Source organism: Polypterus senegalus, chromosome 9, assembly GCF_016835505.1.
Source record: "Polypterus senegalus isolate Bchr_013 chromosome 9, ASM1683550v1, whole genome shotgun sequence".
Taxonomy (NCBI): domain Eukaryota; kingdom Metazoa; phylum Chordata; class Cladistia; order Polypteriformes; family Polypteridae; genus Polypterus; species Polypterus senegalus.
Window position 1 is genome coordinate 108890020 of NC_053162.1, and position 23217 is coordinate 108913236.

A 23217-nucleotide genomic window follows, 5' to 3' on the forward strand; every position below is an offset into this window, starting at 1 on the left:
TACAAAATGAAAAAACTAAACACAAAAAGCAACAAAGGCCATTCCCATAAACTTTAACAAATTTTTGATCTATTTTAAGCACAAATGAATTAAATATAAGCAACAGACTTGTGGAAATCTGGATAACTTGATGCAAAACAACATTTTCATAATAAAGATATTTTAAGGGTTTCATTTCAAAGAAATCAAAGCAGTCAAAAAGAAGGCATAAACCATAGTGATACACTCTTATTTTTAAGAATTACCAAGAATTATAAAAGAAAGAACTGGGTTAATTAAAGATTGACATCCTCACAGCTCCATTGACTTGGTGTCAGTTCCAGGCTTGGTCACTGTGTTCATGGACTTTGCACATTTTCCTTAACCCCCCACATGTGATTTCAGTGGGGGATCTAGTAAACTCCCCAAGTACCAGGTTAAATTAGATTAGATTAGGTAATATTAAACTATGCCAGTGTTTGTATATGATGCTGTGAGAGTCATTAGCATCCCATTCTGTGTTTTCTACTGTCTTGAGCCCAACACTGGTGGAATAGTATCTGTCTCCATTCAAAGATAAACTCAGGTTTATTAACAGCAAAGATGGATGTTTCAAAAAGATTATGCAATGCAGAATAAATTCTGAAAGATATGAAAATAATATTAAACTTCCTTATTTGTGCCTAGTGCTGCCAGGAAAGGCTACACCCTCCTATTAACCTCAAATGGGTTAAGCGAGTTGGAGAATGTTATGTAATATAACTGACCATTTAGGTGCACTACATAAGACATTTGATTAATTAAGATTTCTTAAGTATTTTTGATATAAGTGTACTGTTTGAGGTCTCCAAAGAAAAATAGTTTTTCAAAGATTTGTTTGTAGAAAAACACCATTATATAAATATTTGGACACAGGTGCATTAGTGCTGTACTGTTTTTATGATGAGTAATGTGAATTAATATTTTATACATTATGGAAGGCAAACAAGGAATCAGAGAGCTGAAGAAAATTTGGTGTGTCAATCGGGCCACCCCATTTACTGCAAGTGCCCAAAAAACAGAACAAATGTTGAAGCATGGTGGCGCAACAGATAATAGGTGTAACAACTGCCTCTTTAGCCTCAATAGCGTCTCAAAGTAATTACCTCTCGCGAGTGGGTCGGTGTCTGGGGGCTCGTTCATACAGGATGCAGTTTCTCCAATTGATATGCCATCTTCAGGGAGCCCTTGGAGTTATATCGTCCAGACTGAAAAAAGCAGGCTTAATTGAGTGGGGGTGAGACTGGGGTGCCCTCCTTGGGCATTTTCTCAGAGCTAAGAAGGAGAAAAGAAATGATACAGTTAGCACTGGCACCCCCTCTTGTCTCGGCGGGTTATTACATTTCCTATAAGAACCTGGAAGGTGATCCTCAGATGCATATCAGGCCCCTCCCCCTCTTACACCAGCCCCAGTGGGGCAGGCAGATCTCACTGCAAGGTAATGGATCTGGGAGAGGGTGTCAGCATTGACATGGAGCATCCCCTGTCAATGCAATGCAGGACAGTGAACTTGTAGGGCTGGAGGCTAAGGGACCACCTGGTAATGTGTGGACTGGTCTCCTGATGGGTGGTCCATCACCAGAATGAAATCCCGCCACAGCAGGTTGTACCCGAGGTGCATCACCACCCACTTAATTGCCATGGCCTCCCACTATTCCAGTCCAACAGTTTCTAGCTGAGATACATTATGGGGTTTCAGCTCCTTCAACTACCTGGCTCAGTATGGCATCGAGCCCAGTGTCCGAAGGACTGGTCTGAAGTAGACAAGGTAAAGATAAGTCAGAAGTAAGTAATATAAGAGCTGACATAAGGGCCACCTTCAAGTCACCTTCATGTTGGATGCCATCTTCTTTGTGAGATCTGTCAAAAGCATCACACTGTCAGAGAAGTGGGGCACAAACCTCTTCAAACCTTTTTTGGTGTACAGCTGGGGTCAGTAGCAAATCGCAGCAACTTTAGACAATTCCTGTTTGACCTGTCACCCATGCACCTCTTAACCCTGGTATTTAGACTCAGTCAGCCCAAAATAACATTTTTGGGGATTGATCCGGAGGCCGGCTTCCTAGATGGTGCAGAGGATTGGTGAGAGGTGTTGTAGGTGCTTTTCCCAGGTGCTGGAATAGACGATGATGTTGTCGATGTAGACGCATCTATAGGCAATATGGGGTGCAGCAGAAAGTCCAGCAGATGTTGGAAGGTTGCTGGGGGAAACACGTAACCCAAAGGGTAAGACAGAGTATTGACAACGGCCAGTATTTGTACTAAAAGTGTGCTTATCCTTTGCAGATTCTGTCAAGGGGATTTGCCAGTATCACTTCATCGTGTCAAGAGTAAACAGGTACTGGGCAAGGCCCAAGTGTTCCAGGAGGTCAGCCACCCTCGGCATGGGATAGGCATCAAAACAGGAGAATGATTGATCCTGTGGAAGTTGTTGCAGAAGTGCCAGCTCCAATCAGGTTTGGGGATTAATACGATGGGGCTGGACCAGGGGCTGTGATTTTCCTCGATCATACCCAGGAGCCAATTCCCGCCTACTCCGGGGGCTGAGGTTTTCCCCATAATTAAGTTGTTTGGCATCCTCATATAAGGCTACCACAGGAGAAGCTGTGGTACCTAGTTCAACCAGGGCTTGAGAAGGTTCATGTGGGAAATATATGCTTATATATATGCTGATATGATTGGTGAATTAAATAATCCACCAGCCCTATTCACTCCTTGACCTCATAAGGACCCTGCCAGTGGCCCAGGAGCTTGGAGTGGGATGTGGATGCTAGGTTTCGCTAAGCCACTTCCAAGTGATCATGAACCAGGGACTGCAGTTTTGAAAAGTGGTAGCAAAACTTTACACCAGCTGTTACAGACTGAACCAAAGGCTTCTTTTTTGTTAAAGATGACAAAAACTATATGGTGTTTTGAAAAGCTTTATCATAATGCCTCTAGTGTATTCCAATTTTTGTGTAAAGGATTATTTCATGTATCTCTGGATACACGAAAACAGAATGAAGAAGGCCTCAGCTATTTGAACAGTAAAATTCAATTAGCTTACTTTGATATACTGTATATCAAAACAGCAGTCACTTTAATAAGTTATTTCCTGTAACTTGAGGATAATTGCTTACAGTATGTGTAAGGTGGCATAGTGCACTATCACTCCTGTGTTTATTTCTCAGCCAAGATATATATGCATGGAGTAAATTTTTTTTTTGCATTTCAGCTTGAACTTTCTTCCTAAAGATATGCAGGTAAATTTAGTAGATGACATTTAATTGTCCCAGCAGATACAGAAGTATATCATGTGGCAGGTGGCTGGGGGCTATGCCCAGCTGGGACGCCAAGAAGGACAGAGACAGGGACTATGCCTCCCCAAGACCATGAGAGGGCAGTCACCCTGGTTTGTATGGAGGCCATGGGAATTGAGCATGGAAGCTCAACCCTATAGGGGCCCGTGTCCACCACCATGGGGCGCCCGGAAGAGTAAGAAGCCCTGGACGTCAGCACTTCTTCCACATCCGGAGGTGCTGGTGGAAGAAATACTAGGGACACCCGGAGTGTTTCCGGGTGATCATGCGGCACTTCCACCACACCTGGAAGTGCCGCGGGAAGCTCATCAGGAGGCACAAGGAGCACATCCAGGTGGGAATAAAAGGGGCAGCCTACCTCTAGTCGTGAGCCAGAGTCGGGAGGAAGAGGACGAAGCCTGGAGGAGAGGAGTGAAGGCTGTAAACCAAGGCAAGGATCGTTGGAAGGCCCGGACTTGAGGGTGATTGGTGCTGGGGCACTGTGTGTTGTGCAGGACTTTGAAAGTGTAAATAAAAGTGTGTGTTGGACTTATTGGTGTCTGCCTGTCTGTGTCCACGCTGAACTTCCACTGTCCTTTGAAAGACTGCCTTACATTTGATGATGATGCAATAAGTTACTTCCCCAAAACAATGACTGACATATTGTAGTAGTTGACTGTAAAAAATAAATGTTTCCAGGCATTTCTCTGAGCTCTTGTTTTCCACCTGAATAAAAATACAATAACAGTGTTTGAAATACTCTTTTCTATTTTATTCAAAATTTGGTTAACAGAACTTTTAATTTTACATCCAGCTGATAAAAATGCACTTGTATAAACAATTATTGCAATATATCTGTAAATTATTATTTAGATCCAAACAACAGGATGTACTTGTTTAAATGTTTGTGTTTGTTTTCAGTCTAAAACAAATATTGCATGACACTGCCAGATGTATACTACAGCTATGGCTGTGTGGATATTGCACGTTCTCTCTGTGTAAAATTATGTTTTTTCTATGGGTATTCCTATTTTTTTTCTCACATCCCTAAGAATGTGTGCCAAGTTAACTCGTAGCTGGCCTGTAAGATTCTGTCTTTCAGTGAACTAGCATCCTTTTCTTGGTTTGTTCTTGCCTTGTACCTAGTACTACCTGGAAAAACTTTGGTTTACTGTTTCTGGGCTTGCACCCAGTACAGCCTGGATTGGCGCTAGCCCATTTGCTGACCCTCCCATCACCCTAAAATAGATTGCACAAGTCTGGGCAATTCTACCACTAAAAACATAGTGGTATATATATATATATATATATATATATATATATATATATATATATATATATATATATATATATATATATATATATATATATATATATATATATATATATACAGTGGGGAAAATAAGTATTGAACGCGGCAATGTTTTTCTCAGTAAACATATTTCTAATGGGGCTACTGACATGAAAGTTTCACCAGATGTTGGTAAAAACTTAAGTAATCCACACATACAAAGAAATCAAAACAAATCAATCCACAAATTATGTGTAACAAATCGGAATGACACAGAGAAAAACTTTTGAACACATGAGGAAAGGGAGTTACAAAAAGACATAGAAAGCAATTTGGCCCCGTATAAGTGCAAATTAATATCAGTTGGTTGGTTTAGTCCTAATTGGTGGCCCATAAACAGTTTTCTCATTACCAAGGTGTCACACAAGAAGCATCTTATGATGGGCAAAAGCAAAGAGCTCTCTCAAGACCTTCGCAACCATATTTTGCAAAACATATTGATGGCATTGGTTACAGACATATTTCTAAACTTCTGAATGTTCCAGTGAGCACCGTTGGGGCCGTAATCTGGAAGTGGAAAGAACATCATCAGAAAAACCTGGAATTAGCATGTACAGTTTTTTCAAAGAAAACAATAAGTAATCAACCACCAACCATCAACCACCATGGCCTCTATGTACACTCACCATGCAAGACTCCACTGTTGAAGCATGTTGAAGCTCGTTTAATGTTTGCTGCACAACATTTGCATAAACCAATGAAATATTGGGAGAATATAGTCTGGTCAGATGAGACCAAAATTAAACTCTTTGTATGTCACTACACACACCATGTGTGGAGGAGAAATGGCAGTGCACATCACCCCAAAACACCATACCAACAGTGTATAATTGGAGAAAGGATGAAAGGACAAATGTACTGGGACATTCTTGATAAGAATCTGTTGCCATCTACTAGGATGATGACAATGAAATGAAGGTGGACATTTCAGCAAGACAATGATACCACACACACAGCCAAGGAAACTCTCAACTGATTTCAGAGAAAGAAAATAAATCCACTAGAATGGCCCAGTCAATCACCCGACTTGAATCCAACTGAAAATCCTGAAAATCTATGGAAAGAACTGAAGATCAGAGTTCATAGAAGAGGCCTCCAGAACCTTCAAGATTTGAAGACAAGTTGTGTGGAAGAATGAGCTAAAATTACATCTGAGCAATGCATGTGACTAGTTTTTTCATACAGGAAGTGTCTTGAAGCTGTCATTACCAACAAAGGCTTTTCTACTAAGTATTAAATAAATTCAGTAAGCATGTTCAATACTTATTTCCTGTTATTCCATTTTATTACACATAACTTAATTTATGGACTTATTTGTTTTAATATCTTTGTATGTGTGGATTACTTGTTACTGACTTCTGGTGAAAGTTTCATGTCAAAAACCCTTTTAGAAATATATTTACAGAGAAAAATGTTGACACATTCAATACTTATTTTCCCCACTGTATATGCTATATTGCCAAAAGTATTGGGACACCTGCCTTTACACACACATGAACTTTAATGACATCCCATTCTTAATACATATGCTTTAATATGGAGTTGGCCCACCCTTTGCAGCTATAACAGCTTCAACTCTTCTGGGAAGGCTTTCCACAAGATTTAGGAGTGTGTTTATGGGAATTTTTAACCATTCTTCTAGGAGAGCATTTGTGAGGTCAGGCACTAATGTTGGGCGAGAAGGCCTGGCTCACAGTCTCCACTCTAATTCATCCCAAAGGTGTTCTATTGGGTTGAGGTCAGGGCTCTGTGCAGGCCAGTCAAGTTCCTCTACACCAAACTCGGTCATCCATTTTTTTATAGACCTTGCTTTGTGCATTGGTGCGCAGTCATGTTATAACAGGAAGGTGCCATCCCCAAACTGTTTCCACAAAACTGGGAGTATGAAATTGTCCAAAATGGCCTTGCATGCTGAAGCATTAAGAGTTCCTTTCATTGGAACTAAGGGGCCAAGCCCAACCCTGAAAAACAACCCCACATCATAGTCCCCCTCCACCAAACCTTACACTTGGCATAGTGCAGTCAGGCAAGTACCATTCTTCTGGCAACCACCAAACCCAGACTCATCCATTGGATTGCCAGACAGATAAGTCACTCCAGAGGACATGTCTTCACTGCTCTACAGTCCACTGGCGGTGTGCTTTACAACACTGCATCTGACGCTTTGCATTGCACTTAGTGAAGAAGGCTTGGATGCAGTTGCTCGGCCATGTAAACCCATTCAATGAAGCTCTCTATGCACTGCTCTTGAGCTAATGTAGAGGTCACATGAACTTTGGAGGTATGTGCCTCTGCATGTGCTGTCACTGCTCTGTGATTTTATGTGGCCTACCACTTCGTGGCTGAGTTGCTGTTGTTCCCAATTGCTTCCACCTTGTTATAATACCACTAACAGTTGACCGTGAATATTTAGTAGCAAGGAAATTTCATGAATGGACATATTGCACAGGTGGCATCCTATCACAGTACCACGCTTGAATTTACAGAGCTCCTGAGAGCGACCCATTTTATCACAAATGTTTGTAGAAGCAGTCTGCATGCCCTGTGTGTATTTGCTCCCTTGGTGCTATGACAACCTCCTGGGCGGGAAAAGGTCCCAACACTCTGTCACTACATCTATCAAACTACTTGTAAGTAGAAGTCTGCTTACCACTACAATACAGTTGTATGTTAGATGTCGTTCAAGATGTTGTCTTCCCCTAACACTTGAGACACTGTTCGTCTATGAACAATTGTTTTGCTGTACCCAATAATGTCACATGATTAATTACATGAAGGTATAGAAGCCAACAGCAATTGTTACTTGCAGCTGTCTTTTAACATATATATAAAGCTGGTTGATCCACTCTTTCAAAACAATTAAGCCTTGATTCGACTGTATCTCCACCTACAAGAGGGTAGAGCTTCTAAGGCTGGACTCGTACAAGTCTGTTTCCATATGTTCCTTGATCTTTTTCTTTTGTGAATCACTTTCATCATTGAGTAAAACTAGGTATTCTTGAAACACTGAATTTTAGTAAACACAATGCTAACTTGAAATTACTGGGTTACAAAGATTCCCAGATGAATAAATAACTTGAATAATAGATAAGATTAATAAGTAAAATTAGTAAAGCTCAACTACTGTGAAAGGAAATAATATTTCACTATAATCTCTGTTCCAAATAGTCTTTCACTATCATGAAAGATTAACTTGCACCCCTTAAACATCTTGTACAACTCTGTGATGGCCAGTGTGATTTTTACACTGCAGTGTGCTTGGCTGGTAAAAATCACTTCAAATGAGGGCCACCAAATCAACAAGCTAATTAAAAGGGCAAGCTCAGTTAAGAGTTGCACTCTGGACCCCCTGAAGGTAATAGTAAAAGAGTGTACTGAAACAAAACTGAGTGCCATTATGAACTATTCTGCTCATCCTTTCTCTATCACACTAACAATGAGTAGTTTCAGCCAGAAAATTACTCATCAGAAGTGCATCCTTCATACCAACAGCAATATGCCTACATAATGCCTCACAGTGACTGCGATTATCAAATCAGAAGTTATCTTTCTTTTTAATTTTCTTTCTTTTTAGTTGCTCTGGTATGTTTTCAGATGATAGTGTGTGTATATATACTGTATATTTATTTATACATCTATATACAGTACATATGTATTTATTTATTTAAAGAGCTTCTGTAAAAAGCCAAATTTCACCCAGGAACAAATAAAGTTCCTTCTATCCGTCTTTCTATCTATCTGTCTTAATTAGGGTGTCACAGAGACTCCATGGTGGGGAATGAAGCTGTAACCTTGTTGTCTATAGTCTAGCAACCTTACTACAGAACAACATATGAAGCATGTAAATCAGATATGACTACTTCTTACTCAGAAATTATGCAAACCATATGGCTCATTAGTACATCTATACTTGAATGAACATTTATCTATCTATTTACTAAACCTGCTTAAACCAATTTTTAGGTTGAGCTGCAGCATGTTAATTAACTGTAATAAAAAGTATATATATAGAATAAATATTGACCTTCCTTGATTTATTTAATGATTGTTGAAACTAAAAAAAAAAAAAAAATCTCAGCAATGTACCATATTAATTTAGTTTGAGGATTTCCCACTATTGACTTCATCACTAAAACACTGCTAGAGGTCTAAGGTATAATACTTATTATGTTAAGCACATTCCACTCAGTTCTGGCTATGTCAATAATAATAATAATAATAATAATAATAAATTGTATTTATATCACACCTTTCCCATGCTTCAATGCATTTCACAGAGGCTCATAAATAAACAGCAGGTATATGTAACATTGGATAGAGATGTTTCCGGAATAGAACATTAAAATAGATAGATGCAGGATATATAAAGGCATTAAACAGAAAAAAAACAATAAACCAGATTAAAATACTAGATTCAATAATAAGCAAAAGCCTAGCAAATACCATCATTTGTGATATAACACATGCACACACACAAACACAAGTTATACTGAGCATCTGGATAAGAGAGGAAGACTGAAAAAGGAGGCATAATGTTAGGTTAAGTTAAAAGCATTCCTGAACAGACGAGTTTTAAGTTGTTTTTGAAAAGAATGAATGGAGCTGATCTAATTAATTTAGGGAGGTCAGTCTGAAGTATGGGTGCCATACAGCTGAAGGCCCTGTCACACATAGAGTGCAGGTTAGTGTGGGGCACAACAGATTGCCAGAATCAGATGACCTTAGTAGGCGAACAGGTGCATATTGATGGAGAAGGTCACTGATGTAGTTCAGTGCAATGCCATTTAAGGCTTTATAGGTTAATAATAGAATTTTATATTCTGTCCTTTAAGACACAAGGATAGGAATAAGAAAATGAGGAATCAAAAATGACACTAAGATTCCTTGCATTAGAAGTAGGTCTGATGAGATCATCATCAACAGTGACTGAAAAGGGGCTTGTTTACTTAAGTTGTGCTTTAGTGTGAATTTGCAAGAATTCAGTTTTGTTGAAGTTTAATCTTAAAGAGTTCTGCTCCATCCAGGTTTTAATTTCACTGAGGCAAGTTATGAACTGAGAAAGCTCTGATGAAGTTTTGCTTTTAACATTGAAATAGAGTTGACTATCATCTGCATAAAAATGATAACCCAGTCCATTGCAATGAATGATATGTCCAAAAGGAAACATATAGAAACAGAAGAGCAGAGGGCTGAGGATAGAGCACTTGTATGACCAGCGCTGAGCTGGATCTGCTCTTGCCAAGACTAACAAACTTTTGCCTGTCAGTCAGAAAGGACTTAAACCACTGGAGGGCAGTGCCAGAGATACCCAGCATGTTCTCCATTCTGGACAGTAGAATGTCATGTCTGACAGTGTCAAATGCTGCACTAAGATCTAACAAAATGAATATGCTGGCTTGTTCAGATTCTGCTGCCATAAGAAAATAGTTACTCAAAGCAGAGCAGTTTCACAGCTGTGCTGTGCCCTGAAACCAGACTGAAGGGGTTTCATCACTTTATTAGAGGCTAAGAATTAATGAGTTGGGAAGCTACAATGCGCTCACGAACTTTTGACAGAAAAGGTAAGTGAGAAATAAGCCAAAAATTGTTAAGATTGCCAGCATCAAGACCAGAAATTTTAAAAAGTGGGGTTACAGAAGTGATTTTAAAAGTGGCCACCACAAAGCCAGTGTCAAGGGATGTATTTATTATTGTCGTAACAATAATAACTGCATATTCTTTGTTGAAATAATTATATGCATCAGCGTGAAAAAAAATGTTACTGTTAAATCCGTGTTTATGGATGATTTAAAAAAAGTGTCAGTCAGTGTTTGGATGTTTCAAAAATAAAAATTAAGACCATATTAATTCTAATACTGTACTACCAGTAAACGGATTTAAGTGTTTATTCTGGAGAGCAGAATAAATAATTAAGAAAGAATAACTGAAATAAGAAGCACAGATGACCTTATGGCATTTTGGCATAGTTTATAGTGCTGCCGACTAAAAGTGCTTTGGTATCCACTACCATTGCATGCTAGATTGCCCCCTGATGAAGTCTGAATTTTCTTAACAAATTTAGATTGGTTTGCTCCATCATAGCAGTACTGGTAGATTGTCTTCATAAACTGTATAGTCAAGTCAAGTCAAGTTTGGGAGCATGCACTGGTACAGTGCGTTGCCGCACCCACTACACGTCGAAACAGCTCGAGATCCCGGTTGGAAACCCCCCAGGCAGACACACGATCTAGTCCTACCTTCCGGAAATGACCCTCTATCTGCTGGAGCCAGGTGTTACATGGACAACCCCTTGGCCTGGCCCAGCCACTTGGGTCCCCAACAATGAGGATTTTATAAGATCTTAGGATCTTATCTTGGGGAAACACGCCACATGGCCGTAGTGCAGTAGCTGACGCTCCCTCACAATGCAGGTATGTGCCTCATTCGGGACTCCATGAGAAACTGCTCATTCAACACAAAGTCAAACCAAAGGTACCCAAGGATTTTCCGGAGAGTACCAAAGGAGTCCAGTCTTCATCTCAGGTCACTGTATAGCATCCATGCCTCACAACCATATAGTAAGACAGGAAGCACCAGGACTCTAAAGACAGCAGGGATCTGTGGTATCTGGGGTGAACTTCTCCAGGCTGGTGGTAAGGCTGTCGTCCTGGCACTGCAAGCAATCTTTGCATCTATTTGGGAGACTGGCATCATCCCAACTGACTGGAAAATGGGACTTGTCATTCCTATCTGTAAAGGGAATGGTGATCGCCTGGATTGCAGCAGCTACAGGGGGATAACACTGCTGTCGGTGCCGGGTACGGACCTTGCTAGGGTGGTCCTCAATAGGATCCGTAATCACTTGCTCACCTACCAGTGACCAGAACAGTCTGCTTTTACACCTAAGTGTACCATCGACTGCATCCTGGCAATGAGGGTTCTCATAAAGCGCAAACGCGAATATCGGCAGAGTTTCTTTGCAAAAGCGTTCGACTCAGTTGATCGAGTAGCCCTGTGGGACATCCTGAATGTTCGCGGGATCCCCTTGAGGTTGCTGGATATCATGACTGGCCTGTACACTGGTACTGTGAGTGCTGTGCAGAGTGGAGGCAGGACCTCTGAGTTTTTACCAGTTGATTCTGGGGTTCATCAGGGGTGTGTTCTTGCTCCTCTTGCTCCTACTTTGCTTGTATGGACTGGGTGTTGGGCAAGGTCGTGGGGTCCAGCGGCTGTGGGGCATCTGTTGGTGAAGAAAGATTCATGGATCTTGACTTTGCCGACGATGCTGTGATCTTTGTGGAGGCTCTGATCGGGGTGCTCAAGAGACTGAGTGAGGAGTCTGAGTGTCTGGGCTTGCAAATGTCCTCGATAAAAACTAAGATCCAGGCCTTTACTGACCTCTTCAGCACAACCATCAGTAGTTTGTCTGTTTGCGGAGAGAGTGTTGACCTTGTTGAGAGGTTTACTTACCTTGGCAGTGACATTCATGTCTCTGGTGACTCTTCCTGTGAAGTCAGTAGACAGATTGGGAAAGCATGGGGGGTCATGAGGTCGCTGGAAAGGGGTGTGTGCTGCTCCCAATATCTATTATATCTATAAACTGTATAACCTGAGTATTAATAGCCATGCTTTAAATTTTCTTTATAACAGAGTTACTGGTATCTACTTCTTCCACGGTGCTTTTTTGCTGCTATGATAGATTCTCCTTAGCATAGTTTTTCATCATTACAACTATTGTAACCATTACAACCTGCTTGAAGAAGGGGCCTCGGTTACCTCAAAAGGTTGCATATTGTAACTCTGTTGAGTCAGCCAATAAAACATGTTATTTTGATTGACTTCTCACTATATCCATACGATTTAAGAATGCATTTTTAGATTTCTATATGATTACCCATAATCTGGACACTGAGCAGAGGCTAGACCTTACAAGGTTTGTATTTATATAGTTTTATATCAAAGTAAAATTCCATCCAGTTTTAAAGTGTTAATTTTAATAGCTATTAAGGCTCAGAATGGCAGAGCATTTCAAATGTCAATGCTGATTTCCAAGACTGATGGTTGTGAGGCTTTAACATGCTTTTGGTGCTAAAATGTTTTTTCTTTACTTTTCCTTATCTGACTTAGTTATTGCATTAAGGAAAAAAATGTAAGGTCTGGCTTCATTCATATGCTTTACTGTGTGTTCAATAGTGAGGCATGTTTATCTTAGTTAAAAGTTAATATTTAATTAGAACAATTGATCTCTTCGAATCTGCACATGTGCTATCTTGTTTTAGTGAGGGAAGTGAGACGTTTATTAGTGAGATGTTTATTCTTCAGGACAAAAAATTACTTGCAGTCTCACAGTTTCCCACTAAATGACATAAAGTTGCTGGAAGACACTATGCCATGTCTCTAATAATCTGGAATAATCTTTAAAAGCCCTGTCTCAATTAAAAGAAATACTGTGTATTATAAATAGAATTTACAGGTCAAACTATTGAAATAAGTAGATTTGTGTTTGATAGAAGAACTTTGCTGCAATAAAATTGCCCCTTAGTTTTTATGACTTACTACTTTGAAAACTACAATTTTAAAAGAAGTTCAGATGGAGTCACAAGATTGCAAATACATCTCAGAAGCACTGACTCATGGTGGTTCCAAATTAAATGTCAAGTAGAAAAAAAAATAGTGTAAAGAGATTTTTTTAGCAAAGATTTACAACAGCTTCCAACTGCCCTCTGCAGCTCAATAGTACTGATAGATAGACTGACTTCTTTTAATTTCCAGGAATTCGGGACAGAAGTCAAACAAGTGAAGTGTTTATTATGTTTCCTGTGTGTCTTTAAAGGAGTCCAAAATTGTTCTTTTAAGTTCAAGAATGAAGTTTGATTAAAAGGATTTTTCTGAGTGTTATTTGTACAAAACAGGGAAATATATTGAATTTTTGAGTATATAAGGCCAATACGCTGAATATATAAAATCAAATACTTAATATATGAAGTCATCTTTAATATATAAAAATTATTTCTGAATATATAAAGTTAAAGTCTGAAAATATAAAGTCATTCCTGAATATATAAAAGCAATGTTCAATATATGTTAAGTCTGAATATATAAAGTCAGCTTCTAAATAATAGCACCTTTAACAATCGCTGCTCTGCAGGCTGTAGGCAGGCCTCCAGTTCACGCAGAGCAGCCGGCAAAGACAGGAAGTTAGCTGACGGTGAGCTCAGTCTGTCAGCAACACACACCGGCAACTTCCTGTGGGCCTCTTCCTCCGGCCCAATTGGGTCCCTCCCGGGCACGAGATGGACATTCCTTGGTCCCGCCTCTAAACAGTCATTGGCGGGCACACAAGACACAACAGCCAATCCCGTGCCTGCCAGCGGGTGGGATTTCCGGTCCACGGCCATCTTGCCTCTCCTCTTCCTGGTGCGGTGGCCTTTTTGGGCTTTCACGAGTGGCAGCGGCTCCCTCTCTGCAGCTCTCGTAGCTGCTGCTGTGCCAATGGAGCCCCACAAACCGACATGCCCCCGCCACTGACGCTGATCCGGGCAGCCCCTGCTCTGCAAACAAAGAACACACTCGGCCCCACAATGCTGGTTGCCAACAAGCAGGGAACTTACCTCCCGGATCCCGTCTGCACGAGGAAACGTCCCCGGCATGGCTTTACTGGGCGACACGCTGTCGCGGGCGCCTCCAGCGCCAGCACGCTCGTCGGAGCCCGCTGCTCTCTTGCCCTGGCCGTTGTCTCTCTCCCGCACCAGGTGAGCACCAGTCCTCTGCGGTCCGGCAGCAGTCTGCTGGGCGACTCCTTGTCCCGGGGTTGTGGGCACGCCGCGGGCGTACCTGCTGCTCCGGGCCGTCCACAAAATTATTGAAACAGGCGGAAAGTCCCATCTGGGATGCCATTGTGGAGGCTGTCCCGGACACAGACAGGCAAACACGTTCGTGTCACCCACAAACGCGTTTATTTACACTATATACAGTCCATAAAGTGCCACACAAACCCCACAAGTCCCCAAAGTCCTGGCCAAACAATGCCTTTCTTTAGACCTCCTCCTTCTCTCTTCTCCAGCTCAGTCCACTCCACTCCCGACTCTCGCCCTCAATGAAGGAAGACAGCCACTTTTATCATCACCCGGATGTGCTCCTGGTGGGTTCCGGCAATCTTCCACGGACACACCCCCGTGTGGCGGAAGTGCCGGCTGCATCCCCGGAAGCACTCCAAGTGTCCCTGCTCCTCTTCCCCCCAGCACTTCCAGGTGTGGCGGAAGTGCTGAGGTCCAGGGCTCCAAAGGCATGGGGGCGCCCCCTGGCGGCAACCACGGACCCCTACAGGGTGGAGCTTCAAAGCTCTGTACCCGTGGCCCCTAAAAGAACCAGGGCGGTCACCTCCAGATGGTCTGGGGAAGGCGCAAGCCCTCCTCCGGTCCTTCTTCCACAGTGTTCCTAAATGGACACTATGAAAAGCCGATTAAGTTGATTAACTTTTGCTGCAGCTCGATACTCTTTTCCAGACCCATATACACTTAAAAAAATTATAGACCCATTTCCAATCTAAACTTAGTCTCTAAAATACTTGAAAAAGTGGTTGCCATGCAGTTTAATCTTCAGTGTTTTTTTCGCTGGTGATAATACAAAAACAACAATGTTTTAAACAACATTCTGATATATCTGATGAAGGAAATTCCACAGCAATAAAGTTGTTAGATTTAAGTGCAGTGTTTGACACCATTGACCATTCTATTTCATTACAAAGGCTAGAAAGTTCATTGGACTTACAGGCACTTTCCTTGCCTAGTTTAGTTCTTATTTTTTAAATTGTTTTGTTTGAACTTTAGAGAAATTGAAAGTTGGAAAAAGTTAAACCACAATCATTATATAGTCCTATTTGCCAGGTGTGCTTTTATGGACTTTTTTCATTAACACTAGAATCCCAGACGCCTACAAAAAAACTTGTAATCCTAAATTGTTCCTAGTGTGTGTGACCTGCGGTGGGCTGGAGCCATGCCTGGGATTTGTTCCTGCCTTGCGCCCTGTGTTGGCTGTGATTGGTTGCAGCAGACCCCCATGACCCTGTGTTAGGATATAGCAGGTTGGACAATGACTGAGTGACTAGTTTATGGTGGGCTGATTGTCTTTATATTTTAATCTGAAATATAACATCAGTGATACATGCAAAAAGATCAACAGTGCTCAATGGTAACTTTAAAGAAAATCGGCTGTAGATATACCTATGGCGAAAGCTGCCACCTGTGTAATTCTGAAAAGAAGGCATTTTCAGCTGAAAAATGAGGACTTTTGATGACCCTTTTCCCTGTGATACAATTAAGTTTTGCATTCTTTTATCATTTTTTTAGAAATGTCCTTTGGTTTTGGCAACAGTCCATGGTAATCTCAAAGCAAATGTATTATTCACTGACAAACTTTGTTTATAGCCTTAAGAAATTTCTCCCACAGCTAGGACTTCATAGGATTCTTCATTAGACACTCCCATTTTTGTTTCCATTTATAGTATATATCTGTAGAACCTCCTATTTAAATTGCTTGTGAATTTCCTTTAATTCAGTAGTTTTCCTTACTGTTAAGAGTCCCTGACATGAAGTACAAGTACCAACCAGATCCTTGGCACTACCTCAGCTATTGATCTTTTCAAATCCCATGTCCTTAATGTTAGAGATGCTCATCTGTTGTTGTTGCAATCAGAAAAGTGCTGTAACTATTTAATTGCATACTCACTACCCCTTTAGGATTTAGGTCTGTCCATCAAAAGTTCTAGCCTTCTGAACCACCTACCAACCAAGTAGTGATAGGTAGACCGGGCAGCACATCTGATTATGAAATTGTCCAGAATAACCTCTGGTCAGATGACACAACTATTAAACTATCAAACTTTGGCCTAAATCACTTTGGTCTTGATTAAATTTTATAAACAACCCTGTGTTCAGTCAAGGTAAAGGTTTTGGACACTATTTAAGGTCACTAAAATCAGATAATGATTCAACAGTGTGATTCAGATTAGACAGGATTTTCCTCGTGTAACTTTTTGAACTGTCGCAATGGTTTACATACTTAATATATCTCTTAAGAAGGACAAGTGCTTTGAATAGTGATTGTCTACATGTGTGTAAATCTTTTTTATTTACCATCACAAATACCAGCTGCACCAGCTGCACAAACCACTTCCATGGGGAACATCTGACGTTTGATTGGATCCAACTATTTTGACATCCCAAGAGTTAGTTTCCCTGTTTGAAGTTTAGTAGTTCACGCTTTTCAATTGCCTCTTTCTACTGTTTTATGAGAAATGACTTGCACTCTTAATTCATTCAAAAGTGTCTAGAAATTGTACTGATTTAAAGGAATTAAAAATATGTTCAGTGTTTTTAAACTTTCCTAAGTTCATTAGTACATTCTTTTTGCTGTAGAATTACAGTGCAAATCATTTCCTATATGTCTTTTTTAATATCTTTTGCTTTCTCCCTAAAACCCTGGCAGCAGATTAAAATGCATGGAGTGGATAAATTGGGGGTGGGTGTTTTAGGTGAAGAAGCCGTGTGGGTATAACCTTTGCAGTACAGGATTTTGCTGTTATTCACTACACACTTTTTAACAGGGTGTTTCCAGACGTGTATTCTTGTTTTAGAATCACGTCTGGCCTTGTGAAACTAAGTAGTCAAGTCAAGTCAAGTTGGAGAGTATGCACTGATGCAGTGCATTGCCGCACCCACCACATGACGAAACAGCTCGGGATCCTGTTTGGCAACCCCCCAGGCAGACACAGTAATCCAGTCCCATCCTCTGGAATTGACCTTCTATCTGCCGCAGCCAGGTGTTACGTGGGCGACCCCTTGGCCTGGTCCAGCCACTCAGGTCTCCAACAATGAGGATCGTACGAGCTGGATCACCCTCGGGAAAACGCACCACATGGCCGTAGAGCTGTAACTGACGTTCCCTCACAATGCAGGTAATGTGCCTCTTTCGAGACTCCATGAGCAACCACTCATTTGACACAAAGTCAAACCAACGGTACCCAAGGATTTTCCGGAGAGACACAGTACCAAAGGAGTCCAGTTTTCGTCTCAGGTCACTGGATAATGTCCATGTCTCGCAATCATATAGCAAGACAGGAAGCATCAGGACTCGTCCTTTTGCATAGATATCCGGAGTGCCACACAAGAGGACATTAAAGGCCTGGATCTTAGTTTTTATTTAGGACACTCGCAAGCCCAGACACCCAGACTCTTTGCTCAGTCTCTCCAGAGCCCCAATCAGAACCTCCTTTGACTCCGCGAACATCACATCAACTTGGAAAAACACAGAGGTTCTACCTCCACTTTGCACAGCACTGACAGTACCAGCGTACAGGCAAGCCATTATATCCAGCAACTTTTAGGGGATCCTGCAAACTCTCAGAATGTTCCACTTTACGAAAATCGACAAAGGCTGCAAAGAAACTCTGCTGACATTCGTGTTTACGCTCCAGGAGAACCCTCAGTGCCAGGATGGTTGACTTCTTTTGTGTAAAACCAGACTGCTCTGGTCACTGGTTGGTGAGCAAGTGGTCATGAATCCTATTGAGGATGACCGTAGCAAGGACCTTACCCAGCACCGAGAGCAGTGTTATCCCTCATGTAGGTGCCACAATCCAGGTAATCAACCTTCCCTTTCCAGATCGGGATGATAAATCCCATTTTCCAGTCAGTTGGAATGAAGCATGTCTCCCAAATGGAAGCAAAGATTGCTTACAATGCCAGGAGATCATACCATCATACCATCAGCCTGGAGAAGATCACCCCAGATACCACAGATCCCTACAACCTTCCATACCCTCAGCTGGTTCACCACCTGTACAATCTCGGTGAGACTGGGTGGCTCACAACTAATTGGAGGATCAGCCTTAAGAACTATGGATCAACAGGATGGGGGTCACTAGACCATAGACGGTGTGTCACTTGCTCACAGATTCCTCTAACAAACGCCTCCTCATCTGCCCTCAGAGCCTTTGTAGCAGTCCTTCTCAGTTCCTGGTACAGACTTGAGTTGCCATTAAGCTGTGCGCAGTGACTCCTCTCGATGATATACAGTGTGCTCTGCAAGATAAAACACCTCCTTATGAGACCACTGGTAACACCAACACAACTCTCAGCAACATTCAGGGTCAGTAGTCACACACAAACTGCATGCAAACACTGGCCAGGTCCAGCCTCATTTTCCTAGTAGATGGTAGCCTACTGGACGTATGCTGGATCATCAGAGTAGCAAGAAGTCTGTGGTCAGAATAAACAAACTGCGAACATCTGTAGACCCTGCAGTTTTGTAAGAGCCTCCAGTGTCTGCCCAAGAAGATGTGATTGATCTCCTTCATCGCACCAACCAGTACTGGAATACCAAGTCCAACAATGGCTCAAGGTGCTGGAACTAGGATGCAGTGATCCAAATCTCCTGACCTTTTGCAAAGTCAAGGAACATGGAGACAATTTTAACACTGTTGTCAGACCAATGGGCACATACACAATCTTCGTAGCCAGTCCTGTCAGTGCCAGTGGTCGCTTTGAAGTCACCCATGACCAGAGAAGTGTCACCTCTCAAGAACCCATCAAGCACTGAGTGAAGTTGCAAATAAAATGTCTCAGTCACTGAAGCATCACTCACCTATGGTCGGAGTATACACTAAGACAACAGACAAGCTGCCCAGAGAGTGCTTTAATCTGAGTCTTATAGTACATTTGTTGAAAGGAGTGACATCGGGCACCATCAGAAGGAATTGATCCGCCATAACAACAGTTACACCCTGAGTATGATAGCCATCAGAGTGACCAGACCAATAAAAGGTGTACCCACCTACTGAGCACTGGCCAGTCTCAGGTCTGCACACCTCAGAGAGTGCCACCACTGAAATGTGGAGTTTATAAAGCTTACTCTTTTCTTTTCTGTGTGAAAATAGCTCTTCTGCAGCCACCCATAGGAAGGCAGCACCTATTATGAAGGGGATGTGGGAACACCCTCGGAAGCCTCATCTCTGGAAGAGTCAAAACTGTCAGAGAGCCAATGGGGTCAGGTCTGGTGGGCATCAGAACTGGTGTGGTGTTGAGGGGCCACCAGCTGCAATACAGCACTCAGGTCCTAATTTGAGGCAGCCCATCCAGGAAGGAGCATCGAACATCTTAAAATATGCAGGATACTAAGAAATTAATTCATGCAATTACATCTAGTAGGATTGACTACTGCAATGTCTTATTCACTGGGTGTTTAAATTGTTCTTTATGCAACTTTCATTAAATTCAAAATGTTTCTGAAAGAATTGTTACATGAACTAGAAAATAAGAACACATAACTCTGGTTGTCAAGTTCTTACACTGGTTACTAGTTAAGCCTTAATTGACCAAGGTCCTGCTTATTTATATGAACTTGGCATTACTTACAAACCAGAGTGCACATTGAGATCTTAAGATGCTGGCCTTTTTAAGATTCCAAGGATTAAAAAAAATAACAGTGGGAGGTCGAGCTTTTAGCTACAGGGCCCTAAAGTTGTGGAATGATCTACCTTGTAATATAAGATAGGCCCCTTCAGTCTCAGCTTTTAAATCCATGCTGAAGACTTACTACTTTATTGCAGCATACCCTGACTAGAGCTGCTGATTAGTTGTGCATCCTACATTTTTGTTTGTTAGTTGTTTGAACAGAAATATAAGTATTAATAACAATTATATATTGTTTATATAATTTGATTAAATTATATTAATAACAGTATTTTTAAACTGTTACTAACCTTACTCTGTTCTGTTTCACTTCTTGGTATCTGGATGTGGCATTTAGTGCCACTGTTCTATATGCTCTCCTACATATGGAAAAGTCATCTCATATAAAGGAGCGTTGCCATCATCGCATACAATGATTTTATAACCAGACTGGACAGCCAGCACAGACTCCACAATAGAAAACCTAGGAACGAGTGGGCAGCCAGTTGATATACGCCTCTGGGACAGTGATTTTATTTTTGACTTTCACTTTTACAAGAGAGTTCAATAAACTAATGGACAGACATTATTGGTTTCCATTTATGTTGAATCAGTTTCTACCTTGTTGTTTGTACGTTTTAACACATCTCCATTTAAATATGTACCAGTTCTGTGCTTTATTAATTAGTATAATCTATACTTACATTTCAACTAAGAATTGTTCGCAGAGCTCTGCGCTTGTACTCAGTGAATAGCGCTACATAAAACATAAATTGTATTGTAAGTTGCATTATATTTCTGAATATATATGGTTCATATATGAACATATAAAGTAATTCCTGAATATATTATATTAAGCATATGAGTTTATAAATTCATTTCTAATATATAAAGTTAAAAAATGAATATGTACTGTAAAATCATTTGTGAAGGTGTAAATTCAAAGTTTAAATATATAAAGTAAGCGTCTGAATATATAAATGTCATTTCTCAATATGTAAAGTGAAATTCTTAACATATGGAGTGAAAAGACATTTACATTTCTAGAAAACTCAGTGGGGTCCTGACAAGGTATTGTAAATTAAGTTTATGAAAATATGAATTACAATAATAATAATAATAATAATAATAATAATAATAATAATAATAATAATAATAATAATACATTTTATTTATTTGTAGGCACCTTTTTAAACACACAAGGACACCGAATAATAGACAAAACACAGATTATAAACAAAAGTAAAATACAAAAGTTAAAATCAGACAGAGCAATTGGAATCAAAGAGAAAAAACAGTCTTAAACAAATGAGTTTTAAGTTTAGATTTGAAAAGTGAAAATGGTTCAGTATTTCTAAGCTCAGGTGGTAGTAACTTCCAAAGCTGGGGAGCAGAGCATGGTGGTAAAACGGATGAAGGGGACAGTCAAGTGCATGGAGGAAGAGGATCTAAGGGTACAGGAGGGAATGGCAACATGGAGGAGGTCAAACAGATATGGAGGGGCAAGGTTATGGATAGCCTTAAAAGTTAGTAGGAGAATTTTGAATTGAATTTGGAACTGAACTGTAAGCCAATGAAGCTACTGCAAAACGGGAGTGATATGGTGAATAGAGGGGGTTCTAGTAATGATGTGGGCAGCTAAATTCTGGACCAATTGAAGCTTATAAAGAGATTTGCGAGAAAGACCAAAGAAAAGGGAATTGCAATAATCCAGACAAGAAGTGACAAGGCTATGATCAAGGACAGCAGTGGTGGGGGGAGTGAGGGAGGGGAGAATATAATTAATGTTATGCAAGTGGAAATATGCAGACCGGGAGATGTTATTGATGTGGGACTGAAAGGATAAAGTACTGTCAAGGATGACACCCAGACTCTTAACCTGTGGGGAAGGGGAGACAGAGGAATTATCAATAAAAATGAAAAGTGATCAGTTTTGGATAATGTTGATTTTGTACCAATGAGGAGAACCTCAGTTTTGTCACTATTTAATTTAAGAAAATTTGAAAAAAAAACAGGATTTGATTTCTGCTATGCAATCAGTAAGTGAGGAGTGTCGAAATAAAGCAGTAGGTTTGCTAGTGAGATAGAGCTGGGTGTCATCAGCATAACAGTGGAAGCTAATGTTATATTTACGAAGGAGATGAATAATGAAAAGGAGGGGCCCCAGGACAGAGCTCTGGGGCACACCTGAAGTAACAGTGGTGGGTTGGGATGTGAAAGCTTTAAGCTGAACAAACTGAGTGTGGCCTGAGAGGTAGGATCTGAACCAATCTAGTGAAGTGTGGGTAATGCCAATCGAAGATAATCTATTGAGAATAGTGTGACAAATAGTGTCAAAGGCTGCACTCAGATCAAGGAGGATAAGAATAGTAATTAAACCAGAATCAGCTGCCATAAGGAGGTCATTAGTCATTTTTATAAGTGCTGTTTCTGTACTATGGAGGGGACGAAAACCAGACTGGAACTGTTTATACAGATTATTTTGAGATAAATGAGAATGAAGTTGAATAGCCACTATTTTTTCAAGAATTTTGGAAATGAAGGGTAGATTAGAAATAGGATGGAAATTACTGAAATTAGTGGGATTGGCACCAGGTTTTTTCAGTATTGGGGTTATTGCAGCAGTTTTAAAAGATCAAGGAACAGTACCAGTAGTGAGAGAAGAATGGATTATAGCAGAGATATAGACCAGAGGGGGGAGGCAGGCTTTGACTAGAACTTTAGGGAGGGTGTCCAATTGACAGGTGGATGGCTAAGGCCGAGGTTATACTTACGCGATGCTGCAGCGGATGCTCCTGTTACGCAAGCGTTGTAGTGTTTATACTTGTGCGCGTACTTTACGTAAATCTGGAGGAATCCACCAGATGGCAGTGTGAGATATTATCACAGTGAGAACATGTTAGGCTTCTATGTGTTGTGAATTGCCTAGAACACCCATAAAATTCCGATATCACCTTACCGCAATATCTCTGAAAAGGATGTTTATTAATTAAATCCAGGGATGTGTCCATTGCAGCAAGCACTGGGCACGAGTAAGAAACAATCCCTGGACAAGGCCTCAGCTCATTGCAAGGTGAATACAAGCACACACATAACACTAGCATCATTTTAGCGGCACCAAATCCCCAAATCTGCATATCTC

At 40.9% G+C, this 23217-nt stretch overlaps 1 protein-coding gene across 4 annotated transcripts in view; it reads right to left on the bottom strand.

Annotated features, from left to right (window-relative positions):
- Window positions 1-23217, bottom strand: part of cebpg (CCAAT enhancer binding protein gamma) — a 191445-nt gene that overhangs the window by 32941 nt on the left and 135287 nt on the right. For all 4 annotated transcript variants that reach the window (XR_005634932.1, XR_005634931.1, XR_005634934.1 and 1 more), the window contains one exon: window positions 1125-1293. The gene's annotated coding sequence lies outside the window, so the exon portion shown is untranslated. The remainder of the gene's footprint in view (window positions 1-1124; window positions 1294-23217) is intronic.